Here is a 17,729-nt window from a genome sequence, read left to right as displayed (position 1 = left end):
CTTTTACATATACTGCATTGCTACTATAATTCCCTGGGCCACTTCCCCGTGGCTCCTGTACATTCTTCACCCTTATCTCAGGGCCTTGTCCTGGTGGAGTTCCAGCAGCCAGCCCAGAGCTCCTTCACATTCCCCTCACCCTCTGCTCAAGGCTGGATGAATTCAGAAGCTTTCGGGGCTGCAATCCAGGGCCCTGGGCTAAGGCAGGACCCCGGCGGAGCAGGGCTCAGGCAGGCTGCCTGCATGCCATGGCCCCACACTGCTCCCAGAAGCAGCCGGCTGCTGGCACATCTCTGCAGCCTGGCTGGGGGGAGGGAGGCAGCTCCGTGCATTGCCCCTGCCCCCAGCACCATCCCCACAGCTCCTATTGGCTAGTTCCTGCCCAATGAGAGCTGCGGGGGCAGCACTTGCAGATGCGGGCAGTGCCTGGAGACACGCTGTCCCCCCTCCCTCCAGGGGCACGCAGAGACGTGTCAGCAGCTGGGCACTTCTGGGAGAGGTGTGGGGCCACAGCATGCAGGCAGGCAGCCTGCCTGAGCCCTGACAGCTGGGAGCCACCTGTGGTAAGCACCTCCCAGCCGGTGCCTGCACCTCGCACCCCCTCCTGCACCTCTACCCCCTGCCCCAGGTCAGAATCCCCTCCTGCACCCAATCTCCTTCCCAGAGCCTCTACCCCTCACCCTCTCCTGCACCTCAACACTCTGCTCCAGCCTGGAGCCCCCTCCTGCACCCAAACTCCCTCCCAGAAAGAAACTAATTTAACAGCTGTTTCAAGGTAAGAAGTAGGCTATTTTGAATTAACTATATTCTACATGTTTTAAGACTGAAATGTAACCACAGAATGGCTTTATGTTGATTAAAAGGCAAGTTAAGTATATTGTTAATAGCCTCGATGCCATAATTGTGATAATTTTGTTTTAAATTAGAAAAAAGACTTGCATACAGGGGCCCCACAAAATCTAATAGCCCCAGGTCCACAGGAGAATTAATCTGGCCCTGCCTCTGCCAGCACTGCAGTGTCCATGGTCCTATAGATGTCCCAGCCAGCCAGGCACACCCTCTACTCTCCTCCAGGTCTAGCCAGGAATTGAACTCCACTCTGGCCCTGCAGCTGTTCTTATACTAGCCTCCTGGGTCCTGACTGGCTGCTTCCCATATAGTCATTTTAGGCAGCTTGGAGGACCTCTCTACTGTTCTTTGTGGGGCGGGGTGTGGCAGGGCCTCCAGCAGGAAGCCTCCAGACCTAGTTCACCCAGTCACACTCTGACTACTATGTGATTGTATCCTGTCATATTATTAGTACCGGAAGGAACTGCAGTAGCTTTTTATTTGGCATCTCACATAGCTGATACTCTTCATCTGCTTCAGTCCCTCTAATGTTAAGAGGCAGAAGATTCAATACCATGTGACAGTTCAATTCATCAGCAAGCTCCTTTGATCTCAGTTGTCTATAAGACATTGGGCCTTGAATTCATCTGTGTTCCACTGGATCAGCTTTTCATTGCAATGATGGCATTTCAATAGGGACATACTGAGACCAGCTCTGGAGGGGTGTTTTGCCTTATGTGCCTAGCGCTCAAGCAGATGGGGTTGAAAGACGTGGAGAGAGAAGGAACAAGGAAATGAGAAGATATATCATGCACACCATTTGCTTTCTTTCAGATTGTCCATTTAGAATCCTCTGCTCTGGTGGCTAAAGTCTAACTCTGGGTCCTAGTTTTCTACCATTTTGAATGAGGCAGGCCATGTAGCAGAAATGGAAGAGTCTTCTTGTTCACTGGGTGGCAAAACAAAAGAGATTGCAAGAGGCATGATCAGTGTGAACAATGCAGTCAGTGATTAGTGGACATAGACATGGAGTATAGAAGTTTCAGCACATGCCCCTTCAGCAGAACTGATTTAAAGCCCCATTAAAAGTTGTTGGGCTTGCCTAAAGATGGAACGGACAGACTCCATCCCAGGTCTTTTATTACCCCTGGTTGTATGGGGGCACAATGATGGATTTCAAGAAGACATATGTTAGCACAGTGTGTTTCTGATTGATTTGTAAACATTTTATCAGTCCAAGAACATATGATCAGAAGGAGAGAAAAGACAGTGAAAAAGGAGAGAGCTTGTGTAAAATGGTGGGGGAAGCTTTGAATAATGACTTCTGACTGGAGTAATAAAACAAAAGCTTCTTCCTGCCCCTCTGCAGGGTTCCCTGGTAATGGAGTCACTCCAAGGGCAAAAGTTACTCCAGTGGGACAGCTCGAAGGGACGGTTTAATCACAGGTCTGCCTAAAGAAACTGTGTCAGCTTATGTTATGGCGATGGGCCAGTGGCTCGCGCGGATTATGAGCAGTTTGCTGATAATGTGGATCTGCCGTGGATGCTTCTGCCCAACCCTGGCATGCTGCAAAGAAAGCCACAAACAAAATACTGTCATCAGAATTTCTTAGGATAGTCATGCCCTTCCTGCTATCCCCTATGTACTCACAAAGATGTCAAAATCATAGCTAGATACTGTATTGTGGATGCAGAGTGGTGCTTCAGCCACCAATATATATGTACAATGAGTCAAAATGAACTCAGCCCCCAGTACACAGAGATTCCACATGCCCTTCCTGGCTTCTGCATCTGCCCCACACAATACATTATGTGATATTAACTTCTGCCTCTGTTAAATATACAAATGCAGTATAAATGTCCTCAGACCCTATACATATACACAATGTGGTATAAATCACCTCCAGTCTTCACTGATTGTACCTCAATACAGTCAGGGTATTTCCACTTATGCTATTTGCTCCCAAGATGGTAGCTAGTGCTTCAGTTTCCAATAGACTGTGTATAGTGATACAGCTCCGTGTATGTGTGTGTGTGTGTGTGTGTATATACATATACATATACACACTCACACACAATCTAATGTATAGAGCTTCAGCTCCCAATATGTACATATATTTTCACTGTGCTGTGCAGTACCTTGAACAAGATAAATTCACAGAATGTGGTTTTAAGACCTGATGGGAAAATACAATTTTCCACCGGAAGTAGAATGAATGGGAATCTTTCCATTGACTTCCAGGGCAAAGTTTAGGGCCAACATGCATTAAATATAGGAACTATATTGACTCTCTGCTTCTCTGTCCTCATGCCAGTTCATACTGTCCAATGCATATTGCTTCATCATTGTATCCCAGCTCTCTTACAGAGGCTGTAGCTACTCAAGGGATTAGTCTACTTACAGTGAAATATAAGTACACACCTGAGATTATCTTTTCCAGTTAATTTTCAACTGGGGAGAATGAAACTAGAAACGTTATTCTGTTCTATTCAAGTTCACATACAGCCATCATCACCATAGTATCTGAGCCCCTTCCACAAATGTGTGACATGATTGAGTGACATGACGATTAGCCTTTGTCCAATGAGGTTTTTTCATTCTCCTTTCCTCTCCCTGGAGGAAATTATGTTTATTGGCATCCAGTCTTGTGTGAGGAGTCACACAAACCTATACAGATGCATGTAGAGAATCATATGATAGTGATATATCATACTGACAACAGTACAAAATTCTGCAGTTGGAGGACTAACGAAGTAGGTGAGCAAAGTAATGGAGGAGAATCTAAAAGGACATCTGTAGTGAGGAGGCATGGCCTCCCTTGGAGATTGATGGCAAGGGATGGCCGCCGCCCACCAGAAGTGGAAGGGAAACACAGGAAAAGGAAGTATAAAAGGCAGGACTCACATCTCAGTTGTGTGGGAACCACTAAGTGAGACAGATGCATCCAGTCTGCTGCTGGAGCCTGCAGAGGACCTCTGCAATACTGAGGCCTGGACAGAGCTCCCAGGGCCCTCATCTTACTGAGATGCTGAGGAGCTCCTGCGTGAGGACTGGCCAGAGCTCCCTGATTCACCAGCTGGCTGAGACATGATGAGCTGCTAGGGCTGCTGCTCACCACCGACCCCAGGGAGATGGAGGACACCCACAGCATGGAGGTACCAAACCCCAGGGATGTAGGAAGTAGCCTACGAACAGCTGACTGTAGTTTAGCTATGTGGCTCCCTGCAGATCAGCCACAACATTGACCTGACTCCCTGATGACCCCAGTGGCAGAATACTTTGCTACTGTTAGGGCCCTTGGCTGTGACCCAGTTGAATCAGGTAGTCCTGGGTCCCCCTATCCCTTGCTGCCCCACCCCTGGGGTGGCAGACTCCCAACCACAGGCCAGGAGGTCTGCGCTAGTCTATGGTCTGCTAGAGCTAGGATGATAGACCTTTTGCTGCTCTGCCCTGACTACAGGTCAGAGCTCCTAACTTTTGTTGCCTCACCCTGATTGAGAGCCTGGGCTCATAGACCCTTTGCTGCTCTGTCCTACCCCAGGCCAGAGCCCCTGACTGTTTGGTGCCCCGCCCTGAGGGACTTGGCTCCTGGACTTTTTATTGCTCTGTCTGGCCTGAGGACCTGAACACTAGAAGCAGCTAATTTCCTCCCAGTTGAGATCACCCTTATAGGTGCGTGACAGTGAAGAGGTGTGGCCTCCCTCAGAGACAAATGGCGAGGGATGGCCATGCACTCCTACAACATTCCTTAAAGTGTTTTAATGGTAAACACTTATTTATTTAAGTGGGATTTACTCTCAAGGACAATTTCTGGACACTATTGTGGGATTTTAATGAAATTTTAGCTGCCCAAACTTGTTGCTGGCTCTAAGAATTTATCAAACTACTGAAAGGAGAGGAATTTCACATTTGGTGGGACAATAAGTGAGACATTGCTAGGATCATTTCAGGCAGAAGGAGACTTAAATGGTCCATACAGTTTCAGATCCCACCTCTATCCTAGTAAGTTCTTCACTACCCACCATGGATCAGGTGATATCAGCCCAGTTCCTAGTGGGCAGGAGCCCACATTGCCACCAAAGGCAATAATTGGCCCCTTGTTGAATGTCTCAATAGTAAGATCAAAGACCAAATAGGCCAAGAAGAGCTAGGATCTCCTAGAGGAGTCACTCCAGAGCAGGATTAAGGCAAACATGAAAGGCAGAGTGGGACAATCTCAGCATGGATTCACCAAGGGAAGGTCATGCCTGACTAATCTAATCGCCTTTTATGATGAGATTACTGGTTCTGTGGATGAAGGGAAAGCAGTGGATGTATTGTTTCTTGACTTTAGCAAAGCTTTTGACACGGTCTCCCACAGCATTCTTGTCAGCAAGTTAAGGAAGTATGGGCTGGATGAATGCACTATAAGGTGGGTAGAAAGCTGGCTAGATTGTCGGGCTCAACGGGTAGTGATCAATGGCTCCATGTCTAGTTGGCAGCCGGTGTCAAGTGGAGTGCCCCAGGGGTCGGTCCTGGGGCCCGTTTTGTTCAATATCTTCATAAATGATCTGGAGGATGGTGTGGATTGCACTCTCAGCAAATTTGCGGATGATACTAAACTGGGAGGAGTGGTAGATACGCTGGAGGGGAGGGATAGGATACAGAAGGACCTAGACAAATTGGAGGATTGGGCCAAAAGAAATCTAATGAGGTTCAATAAGGATAAATGCAGGGTCCTGCACTTAGGATGGAAGAATCCAATGCACCGCTACAGACTAGGGACCGAATGGCTCGGCAGCAGTTCTGCGGAAAAGGACCTAGGGGTGACAGTGGACGAGAAGCTGGATATGAGTCAGCAGTGTGCCCTTGTTGCCAAGAAGGCCAATGGCATTTTGGGTTGTATAAGTAGGGGCATAGCGAGCAGATCGAGGGACGTGATCGTTCCCCTCTATTCGACACTGGTGAGGCCTCATCTGGAGTACTGTGTCCAGTTTTGGGCCCCACACTACAGGAAGGATGTGGATAAATTGGAAAGAGTACAACGAAGGGCAACAAAAATGATTAGGGGTCTAGAGCACATGACTTATGAGGAGAGGCTGAGGGAGCTGGGATTGTTTAGTCTGCAGAAGAGAAGAATGAGGGGGGATTTGATAGCTGCTTTCAACTACCTGAAAGGGGGTTTCAAAGAGGATGGCTCTAGACTGTTCTCAATGGTAGCAGATGACAGAACGAGGAGTAATGGTCTCAAGTTGCAATGGGGGAGGTTTAGATTGGATATTAGGAAAAACTTTTTCACTAAGAGGGTGGTGAAACACTGGAATGCGTTACCTAGGGAGGTGGTAGAATCTCCTTCCTTAGAGGTTTTTAAGGTCAGGCTTGACAAAGCCCTAGCTGGGATGATTTAACTGGGACTTGGTCCTGCTTTGAGCAGGGGGTTGGACTAGATGACCTTCTGGGGTCCCTTCCAACCCTGATATTCTATGATTCTATGATTCTATGATTCTATGACAAGCTTGCATTGCCGCTGTCTGTGCCATGCCTCCTCTGTGGATAAATACAGAATATTACAGTGGCATAAAATCCCCAGTTTAAAAAGCATACCATGGTGTCATGGGGTCCACTCACTGCTAGTGACATCTCCTCCTGGTCACTCTGGGAGTTAGATCCAGCCACGTGTTGCACCTTCCTCTGGTGGTGACTCTCCTGATGTCCTCTCACACTCTGTGCAACCATCTTCATGACTTTCCCCTCAGGCCAGGTCACTATGTATGTTTCCCCTTCCATGGGTATCAAAGTCCTGCTATACCAAATGACAGTCTTCCCTTCACTGCTCTGACCATGCCACCCCTCCACTGGCTGGTAAGGGAACCTCACCTGCCCTGTACTCCAAGTTCCAGTCCAGGGACTCTGTCTCTAGCAACAGTGGCCTTCTCACTCCCAGACCATGTTGCTCTTCCCCTGGACTCCTTACTTCACAGCTCTCCCTCTCGGCTTCCCTCGTCTCTAGGTTTCCCAGCCGGAGCACACTCCTCTCAGGGAGTGACTGCAAACTACTCCCCTGCAGCATCCTTCTGTTGGCAGCTATTGGTTTTATACTTGCCCTGCCTGTTCCTTCTCAGCTGAGTGCAGTCAGCAATTATGTCTCAACCGTCCCTGGTTTTCCTCTCAGTGCAGCCAGTTAATTGGCCTAATTGACCCTCTCAGGGCCAGTGTGCGGAGGATGCCCCATTACTTATGATCTGAGGTGCTATTTCTCCTGCTGCAGCCTGGCAGGGCCCAAACTGCTGGACAAAGGACATGCAGTAGGACAGGAGGCTGTGCTTGAGGATTCATTGCTTTAGCATAAATACAGTGGCATGGGCACAGCCCTACCATTGACATCCATAGGGCTTTTGTGCAAAGACTTGTCTCCAGTCAGTTTCAGTGTCAGGAATTCTAAAGCTATGACTCCTACATGGACCATCATCTAAATGACACCCAATATTGGATCAAACACAGCAGATTAATGCACCTTCATGTACCTTGGGAGTCAGGGTTTGTAGCTCCTCCAGGTTTTCTTTCATTCCTTCCAATCCATCCTGGTAAGGTCCAGCTGCCTCCTGCGTGCCTCTGAGAAGTGAAGATAAGAAAAGATAAGTTCCACTGTCAGCGGGGTTTCGAGAAGGTTTCCGTGTGCACGCCAAAGCTTACTATCCTCTTGCCAAAGGGACAGGCACCTCAACAGAAACCTGCCATAGGAATAAAGACAAAAAGGAAGGCTCTTCTGCTTGTTGACATCTCCTCTGCAGCCGCCAGCTGCGATCTACAATCCACTATTCATGGTGGCTCTTGCCATCCCAGTGCAAGAGAAAGAAATCAACAGTGACTTGCCAGTATCTGTAGGAAGTAAACCAGAAGCTGGATGAAGAGCTTTGCCTATAGGGTCCTTGTCCATTAGACATTAGCAGTACCTGGGCTAGACGCCTTGGGTGTATTTCTTCACTGGTTTGGTGACAGATTTGGGAAGGTGGATTTTCAGGCTGCTCTTAGGAATTTGAATTTTCAGCAAGGTACCAAAGTCCCTAGGCAAAGCCTGGGCTGTTTCTGTTGAATTCACAGCAGGTGTCTCTGCGACTCGTCTGGCCACCATTGCCATGGTAGCTGAGCACCTCACAATCTTTACTGTATTTATCTCCCACACTCCAGGAGGCAGGGCAGTGCTGTTATCCCCATTGCACAGATTGGGAATTGCAGCACAGAGAGGCTAGGGGACTTGCCCACGGTCACAAAGCAAGTCTGTGGCACAGCAGGGAATTGAATCTAGGTCTGCTGAGTCCCAAGCTAGTGCTCTAACCACAGGGCCAGCCTTCCATCATCTAGAACTGTTTTTCAATAGCCCAAATGAAAACCAGTGCTGAGACCCAGGTGTGAGCAGCCAGCACTGCAGGAATAAAGTGTAATCACCAGGCAATGGGCCCATGAAATAATGACCTGCATTCCATCCTGGTGCCAACTGATGAAAACGAAGAGACATAAAAGCAGTTTAGCAATGTGCCTGTAATGGGGTTCCCTCTCACTGCTAGTGCACCTTCGCATGACTAGAGCTGGGAAAGCAGCTCTCCCAGCATTGGTTGCCTTCTTCTGCTCACTGCTCACTCTGTGATAGTCTTCCCATAACTTGGTTCCCTTAGTACACCCCTTCCTTGGTTACCGAGTCCAACAGGACCACTCTCCAGATGCTTTCTCTGGGCAGTGCTTTGCCCCAGCTCTGTGCCACTATCCCAGTGGCTGGCAGGGGAGCCTGGTCCTCCCCACTACACCAGCTTCTGGCCCAGAGACCCTATAACCAGTAATGCAGGTCTGCTCAGTCCCCGTCCCTGTTGTTGTTTCTCTGAGCTACCTCCTACCCAGCCTCTCTTTCTTCCCTTGCCCATCTCTGGGTTTACCACAGGAGTCTATTCTACTCCCTGTGGCTACTTCATCCCATCCTAGCCTCTTGCTAGACTCCTTACTCCAGGGCAGGATTTCAGGGCTTACTCTTCCCCTGGACTGCCTCCTTGTCCTGAGGACCTCCCAGGGAGTGACTGCAGCCTCCTTCCCTTGCAACCTTCTTCTGCTTTCAATCTCCTGGTTTAGACTGCTGGCCCAGCCCTTCCCCAGCTGGGCTTCCCTCTTAATTAAACCAGGCCCTCTCTCGCGGAGATGATGTCAGGTAATCTAATTAGCCTCTTTGGCCCTCATTAACTCTATCAGGGCTGGTGCGGGGTGCACATCCCACCACAGTGCCATTGATATTATTATGGTCTTTTATTCCTAGTGGGGTAGTGCCTAGAGTCCCCTATTATAAATCTGGGATCTGCTGTGCTAGGTACTGTACAAATACATAGCAAAAAGACTGTCTCCGTGGTGAAGAATTTACAATCTAAGTCTAAGACAAGAGACAACAGATGGATAGTGTGACCGTCTGTATCTCGGGAAACACCCTATACCCCCATGTTCATCCTTATAATATGATTGCGTGGTATCTAATGCATGTTTGTCATGTCGGGTTTCTTCAGAAGGCTCAGGATGCATGGAGCATTGTTATAGTAATTTTTGTATAGTAATGTTATAAGTTGTAATTTCATGTATATAGTTATGAGGCTCAAAATGTGTCCTCATGGCTTAAAACAAGCCCAGGCAAAAACTCTCAAAGAGCAGAGGGACAGTTCACACCTCATCAGGGTATGTATGGGACAAACACAGCCCAGCCTTACAGGAACAAAGGACACTGGCCTAGGCAGCAACAAAGGATCTGTTGCAGTCTCGAGTGAGTCACCCCCCTTCCTTTGGTCAGTTTGCTACTACGATGAGGTAATGCTCACCTGACTCTGAAGGGGGGAGGGGGCAAAGCCAAGAGGGAAGAAAGAACATGATAAAAGAGAGAAATATTTGCCATGCTAGCTCTCTCTTCCACCTCCATCTACAGACATCACCTCCAAGTGACTGAAGCGCTGATCAAAGGGGAGAGCCTGGCTGAAGGGTAACCAGCCAGCCTGTGGTGAGAAGCATCTAAGTTTGTAAGGGCACTGAAAGTGTTAAGATCAGCTTAGAATGCGTTTTGCTTTTATTTCATTTGACCAAATCAGACTTCTTGTGCTTTGACTTATAATCACTTAAAATCTATCTTTATAGTTGTCATAAATATAAAGGGAAGGGTAACCACTTTTCTGTATTCAGTGCTATAAAATCCCTCCTGGCCAGAGGCAAAGTCCTTTTACCTGTAAAGGGTTAAGAAGCTCAGGTAACCTGGCTGGCACCTGACCCAAAATGATCAATGAGGGGACAAGATACTTTCAAATCCGGATGGGGGAAAAAGGCTTTTGTCTGTCTGTGTGATACCTTTGTCGGGAACAGATCAAGGGTGCAAGCCCTCCAACTCCTATAAAGTTAGAAAGTAATCTAGCTCAAAAATGCATTAGGTTTTCTTTGTTTTGGCTTGTGAAATTAGCTATGCTGGAGGATATGTGTATTCCTGTTTTTGTGTCTTTTTGTAATGAAAGGTTTTGCTTAGAGGGATTCTCTGTTTTGAATCTTACTGCCTGTAAGATTATCTTCCATTCTGATCTTACAGAGTTGTTCTCTTATTTTTTTTTGTTCTTCTAATAAAGTTCTGTTTTTTTAGAATCTGATTGGTTTTTTTGGGTCTTAAAAATCCAAGGCTGGTTTGTGCTCATCTTGTTTAGTCTCAAGCCTCCCCAGGAAAAGGAGTGTAAGGGATAGGGGGGCTATTTTGGGGAAATAGGAACTCCAAGTGGTCCTTTCCCTGTTCTTTGTCTAAATCACTTGGTGGTGGCAGCATACTGTTCAAAGACAAGGCAAAGTTTGTGCCTTGGGAAAGTTTTTAACCTAAGCTGGTAAAAATAAGCTTAGGGGGTTCTTCCATGCGGGTCCCCACATCTATACCCTAGAGTTCAGAGTGAGGAGGGAACCCTGACAGTAGTTAATAAATTTGTTTGTTCTACCTGAAGCAATGTGTTTGGTCTGAAGAATGTCAGAGACTCCCCTGGGGATAACAAGCCTGGTACATATAAATTTCTTTGTTAAATTGACGAACTCAAAAAGCTTGCATCATCCAGCGGGCATAACTGGACACTGCAAGATGGAAATTCCTAGGTTTGTATCTGGGACCGGAGATATGGGCTAGTGTCATCTGGTTCAACAATTCCAGGAGCAGCTTACATGCCAGAGGTCGTGGGTAAGAACAGCCCAGGAGTGGGGATTCTCACAGCAGAGCAACGTAAGGCTAGCTCCCAGAGTCAAGGTTTGGAGTGACCTAGCAGATCACCAGTCCAGATAACACCAGGGGAATGTCACTGATACAACAAACCAACAGGGGGGCACAAGGAAACAATGAGACAAGCATTGAAATAGCTTTAAAAAATATCGCCTCACTGGGATTTTCCTAGAATGACAGAAACGGAGGACAGAGAAGACCTGTTTCTGTAGCTTATCTTGGCCATGCCCCCAGCCAATAAAGATTGTGCCCTATATTATATTCTCTAATGCTTTTCCTGTTCTGGTCTTAAAAGAGAAAGCAATAGGGTGTCATTGGGAGACTATTGCAGAGCCTAACTCAGGTTTCAGAGTAGCAGCCATGTTAGTCTGTATTTGCAAAAAGAAAAAGGAGTACTTGTGGCACCTTAGAGACTAACAAATTTATTAGAGCATAAGCTTTCGTGAGCTACAGCTCACTTCATCGGATGCATGCAGTGGAAAATACAGAGGGGAGATTGATATACACACACAGAGAACATGAAACAATGGGTTTTATCATACACACTGTAAGGAGAGTGATCACTTAAGATAAGCCATCACCAGCAGCAGGGGGGGGGGAAAGGAGGAAAATCTTTCATGGTGACAAGAAGGTAGGCTATTTCCAGCAGTTAACAAGAATATCTGAGGAACAGTGGGGGGTAGGATGGGGGGGGAGAAATAACATGGGGAAATAGTTTTACTTTGTGTAATGACTCATCCATTCCCAGTCTCTATTCAAGCCTAAGTTAATTGTATCCAGTTTGCAAATTAATTCCAATTCAGCAGTCTCTCATTGGAGTCTGGTTTTGAAGCTTTTTGTTGAAGGATAGCCACTCTTAGGTCTGTAATCGAGTGACCAGAGAGATTGAAGTGTTCTCCAACTGGTTTTTGAATGTTATAATTCTTGACGTCTGATTTGTGTCCATTCATTCTTTTACGTAGAGACTGTCCAGTTTGACCAATGTACATGGCAGAGGGGCATTGCTGGCACATGATGGCATCTATCACATTGGTAGATGCGCAGGTGAACGAGCCTCTGATAGTGTGGCTGATGTGATTAGGCCTTATGATGGTATCCCCTGAATAGATATGTGGACAGAGTTGGCAACGGGCTTTGTTGCAAGGATAGGTTCCTGGGTTAGTGGTTCTCTTGTGTGGTGTGTGGTTGCTGGTGAGTATTTGCTTCAGGTTGGGGGGCTGTCTGTAAGCAAGGACTGGCCTGTCTCCCAAGATCTGTGAGAGTGATGGGTCATCCTTCAGGATAGGTTGTAGATCCTTGATGATGCATTGGAGAGGTTTTAGTTGGGGGCTGAAGGTGATGGCTAGTGGCGTTCTGTTATTTTCTTTGTTGGACCTGTCCTATAGTAGGTGACTTCTGGGTGCTCTTCTGGCTCTGTCAATCTGTTTCTTCACTTCAGCAGGTGGGTATTGTAGTTGTAAGAATGCATGATAGAGATCTTGTAGGTGTTTGTCTCTGTCTGAGGGGTTGGAGCAAATGCGGTTATATCGTAGAGCTTGGCTGTAGACAATGGATGGTGTGGTGTGATCTGGATGAAAGCTAGAGGCATGTAGGTAGGAATACCAGTAGGTCAGTAGGTTTCCGATATAGGGTGATGTTTATGTGACCATCGCTTATTAGCACCGTAGTGTCCAGGAAGTGGATCTGTTGTCTGGACTGGTCCAGGCTGAGGTTTATGGTGGGATGGAAATTGTTGAAATCATGGTGGAATTCCTCAAGGGCTTCTTTTCCATGGGTCCAGATGATGAAGATGTCATCAATATAGCGCAAGTAGAGTAGGGGCATTAGGAGACGAGAGCTGAGGAAGCGTTGTTCTAAGTCAGCCATAAAAATGTTGGCATACTGTGGGGCCATGCGGGTACCCATTGCAGTGCTGCTGATTTGAAGGTATACATTGTCCCCAAATGTGAAATAGTTATGGGTGAGGACAAAGTCACAAAGTTCAGCCACCAGGTTAGCCGTGACATTATCAGGGATACTGTTCCTGACGGCTTGTAGTCCATCTTTGTGTGGAATGTTGGTGTAGAGGGCGTCTACATCCATAGTGGCTAGGATGGTGTTTTTAGGAAGATCACCAGTGGATTGTAGTTTCCTCAGGAAGTCAGTGGTGACTCGAAGATAGCTGGGAGTGCTGGTAACGTAGGGCCTGAGGAGGGAGTCCACGTAGCCAGACAAACCTGCTGTCAGGGTGCCAATGCCTGAGATGATGGGGCGTCCAGGATTTCTAGGTTTATGGATCTTGGGTAGCAGATAGAATACCCCAGGTCGGGGTTCTAGAGCCTAACTCAGTCACTGTTAACATAGCCTGTATGTGCCCTTACTCAATCCATCTCATTGCTACAAACTGTACTCCTTTCGTCCCCCCCCCCAAACAATTCCTCTCTTTCCTTTGAGCCAAGCTTGGCTCTTGGATAGGTACACCAGGCACCTGCTAGCACTGATGGGAGTTGTATGCTTGATACTGAGGGCACAGTATTGCCCTTGGCATTTAGAACCTTTCTTATCTCTGGTCCCAGATGTTGCCCATCCAGCACAGGATAACTTATGATTAGGCTTGGCAGAATTCCATTTTTAATTTTTTATAACAGCAAATAATCAATGTTCATTTTTGAGCAATTTTATCTATTTTTATCTATTTAAATTTTCAGTTATGGGAAATTATGGGCAGCAGTCAGACAGCAATTATTTAATGAAAAAGGATGTTGAGATTCAAAAAGGTAAAGCTTTGTAACTGTTAAAATGCAACTTGTCAACATCACATAGCAAAATGTAGAAAGAAAATATCCTTAAACTGAATTCTGCTAAGTCCTTAATCAGCATTTTTTGTACTTTGCCTACCAATACATTTCTGTTAGTAGCAATGGAAATATGTTTTCATTGGTTTGAGTGTGCGTGGTGAAATCAAAGCTTACTCACATTTACTGTTAAAAATCTAATCCTTCCAAGCCCATTTCTGGTACCTTTGAATGTTATCGATTCAGACACACAGGGATTCCTTCTGCAGTGCTGCCAGTCCCAAGCATTCAGAAATCATGAGACAGGATTAAAATCATGAGATTTTTAAAATGTGGAGTTCTTCTTTGCCTTCTGGGTTCTGAGCCTTTAGGGTGCACTCAGGTCATGTTTTCAATGCAAATTAAGATTCTCAGGTAACCCCCTTAACTCCAGGAGCTGGGACTCTAAGATATAACCCACTTTCACGAAACTCATGATAACATTGTGAGAGATGAAGCTCTGCTGTTCGCTACTGATCATTTATTTATTTTTACTCCCCATATTGGTGCTCAGGATTTTGAACCAGGTGCCAAAGTGAAACAATACCCAGGTGGGGGAAGGGGGTGAGGTGGAGAAGGGATGCAGGGAAAGAGGCACAGAAAAGGGGAGTGCTTAAGAGCAACAATTTATCCCTTGAAGATCTCCAGCCATATTTCATCTCTAGCTTTAATATTTGCCCCATGTTCGAACAGAAAGAAAGCAGGTAATTGCAGGATCAGCCCTCTCCTGCTTGACAGCTGACAGTCACATGACCTCCTAAGCTCCAGCCTCTATTCCCCGCCCCTGTCTGGCCTGATTGCTGCTGCTGTTGCCCTGGAGCCTGGGGTGGGGTGTGTGTCTGGATCTGTGTGTTGGGAGGAGAGATTGGGATTGCCTACAGCAAACCTGTCCAGGAAAGGCTTTTCATCTCCTCCCTGAGGAGATCCAGCCGCCTGCTGTCAGGGCTGTGGCTGTGGAGAATAGCTGTACACAGTAATTACTGAAAACTAACACGTACCAGAGCTGGGGGTTGCTAGCAATATGGTGAGCATGTCAAGACCAGGTACCGATTAAAGCCCCCTGAGCAGATGGAAGTATGGGCTACTGGTTTTGGAGGAGGGCCAGGGGCTGGTTTTAATACTTGTTAACTTGCAAAGTGGGGGAAAGGTGGTATTAGGGTTAGCCCCTGCCCCCATCCGGCCTGTCCCAGCCCTCACATTGAGTGGAAAGGTTTATTACACTGTCCCAAGAAAAGAAATGGAGAAGAATTTGGTGCTGGATCAGTATTTAGTAAAAGACAGAGTGATACTGACAGGGTATAATTACCTCTGTCATTCACCCCCTCCGACCTCTCCCCGCACTTCCCCCCGGGGGCAGGACCCCTTGCTTCCTGTCACAGCCAACATTGTTGATTTTTATTCTAATATGACTGAGCCTCCCTCCCGATTCGGTGGTGATGGTTTCCTGCAGCTGGATCTGCTTTCTTAAATGCTGCCAGCTGTGACTGGCATACAGTGGTGAGGTACAGATGTGCATGAGCCACCCTCAGCCTTGTCATAGTGCTCTGCACAGGCAGTGCTATGATGGTGAAGTTAAGCAGTGTGAAAGATGCCACATCAGACAGACTGTGCTTACTGATGCATTCAATCCCTTGGGACTTCCTGGTTTTTTTCACTCCCTGACCCCCTTTGTCTGTGCAGTCAGCTGAGATACTTGTGTCTGAGCAACTCACAATGTATTTACCCTCACAACATGCCCAGAAGGCAGGGCAGTGCTGTTTGTCCCCATTGTCTTGGTGGGTAACTGAGGCACACAGAGGCTAAGCAACTTGCTCAAGATCACATAGGCATCTGTGGTGGAGGAAAGACTTGAACCTGACTCTTTGGAGTCCCAGGCTGGCATGCTCACTGCTGCCCAATTGCTCCACCTGGAAAGCAAGGAAGGCCAGGTGCCCAGTGAATGTGACAAAATAAACAGCATTGCCTTTGGCACCTCAGCGACTGGAACTTGGCCCTAAATCTGGTACAGCCCTAGGGAATTAGAGACATTAGGGACAGAAAAGATTGTTTGCTCCAGGTGAAAAGATGTGATCAACAAAGCTTCTAGTTACCAAAATGTAGCTCACTATGCAATCTCTGGTCCTAATTCTCTGTCAGTCTGTCCCTGAGCTGAACATACAAATAGGAGAGGGTGATGGGATAGGGGAAATATACCTTTGGGCCACTTTAAACTCTTCACTTTGCTGTCAGAGTAGCCTCAGGGCTGCTCTAACTTACGTTCTGTTTTATTTGGGCTATGGAAAGCAGGGAATAACTGGAATGCACTGTACCCGGGCCAAACCCCCTCTCTGCCTTCACTTTGCCCCTTGGCCTGCTTCATATATGCTGCTGAGGCAGTGGCTGGGAGCAGGGCCAGCAGAGGGCTGCTTTAGCAGCTCAACAGCAGTGCAGGATCCCCCTAACACAAGGGTATTTCCCAGGAGCTCTTTCAGCCCCCTCTACGTGGCCAGTGTGGCATAATGGGGCCTTAGTGGAATGGAGAATGGTCCCCAAGTGCCTCAACTTAAGGAATTTGAGGTTACCAAATGATCAGAGTCCAGATGAAGTGCTACCAAGCTGGACTGGGCAAACCTTCCCTTCTCTTCAGGGAACCCGACCCAGAGCTTCCTTGGTCTGCACTGCAGGCCTGGAGTTTTGTCTTAGTTAATTGTTCAGAACACTGGTTGCTTCTCTCAAATGTCTGAACCTCTAGGGCCTGCACATGAGACCAGTAAAATCCCCAAAACTGGCTTGTCATGAAATTTCTGACCAAGCTGGCAATATCTTGGGAACAGCCTTACCTGCAGAATTTTGATGCTTCTATTTGAAGCAGGATGTGCAGAGAGCCATGAAAACTGGCAATAAAAAAAGAACCACACGTTTCCCAACTTCAAAAACAAATCCAATAACTCATACACTTCAGCAGTGCACGGGTTAGGTTAGGGTTAGGGTTAACAGACATGCTTAACAGACATGCCTGGTAATTTTGCTGGGCTCACGGTTGAGGTTTTGCATCATAGTGAGGAATGTGGTGTGCACATTATGCTACTACACTTGTTGCTGAATGGGACGTATGGGAGGAGTGAAATGTCAGTTGGGATGGGTGGAAATTGAGGTATGTTAAGGAAGGATAGTTTATCTGGACAGTTTCTTGCAGTTTGGTTAGGCAGGTCTTGCTCTTAAGCAGGTTTACCTGGTGTTGAACAATGTTATGTTGTTTACCAGGAAGTACAAAGCAAAAAAATCTTTAGATTCCAGCTTAAACTGGCAGTTCTGGAAGTTGGAAAAATAATTTTCCCTGGATGTGGAATGCGTTTTACTCTGAAGAGAATAGACCCAGACCTGCATGATGGGATAAAGCATGTGCTTCAAAGCAAGATACAACAGAACTGGGTTACTATTCTTGGGTCTGCCACAAATTCCCTGTGTGACTTTGGGCAAGTCACCGCCTCTTTCTGCCTCAGTTTCTCCATGTAATAGTACATCCCATACAGGAGGTGTTGTGAGCCTTAATTCACCACTGTTTGTGAAGTGCTCTGATATCCTCAGAAAGAAAGATCTAGGGAAGGGCAAAGTATTACAAATATTGTCTTTACATCATTTTACTGATGGTAACTGCAATTCAGAATGTTGTGTGTGTGTGTGTGTGTGTGTGTGAGCCGGTCTCTAAGAAACTGACTTTTTAATTCTTCCCTGCTGATGTCTATTGGCTGGACACCAGATTGCGCTCAAGGGATGGCCTTTGGGCATATCAGGTGACCACGTCTTGTATTGTTGGGTGGCTGGCCTCTTTTGAGCTTCTCCGCTACATATCTGTCCATGTGCCCCATGA

This window comes from Dermochelys coriacea, chromosome 9, assembly GCF_009764565.3.
Source record: "Dermochelys coriacea isolate rDerCor1 chromosome 9, rDerCor1.pri.v4, whole genome shotgun sequence".
In the NCBI taxonomy this organism is placed as follows: Eukaryota; Metazoa; Chordata; order Testudines; family Dermochelyidae; genus Dermochelys; species Dermochelys coriacea.
The sequence above is the reverse complement of the archived record's forward strand: the minus strand, read 5'-3'. Positions refer to the sequence as shown.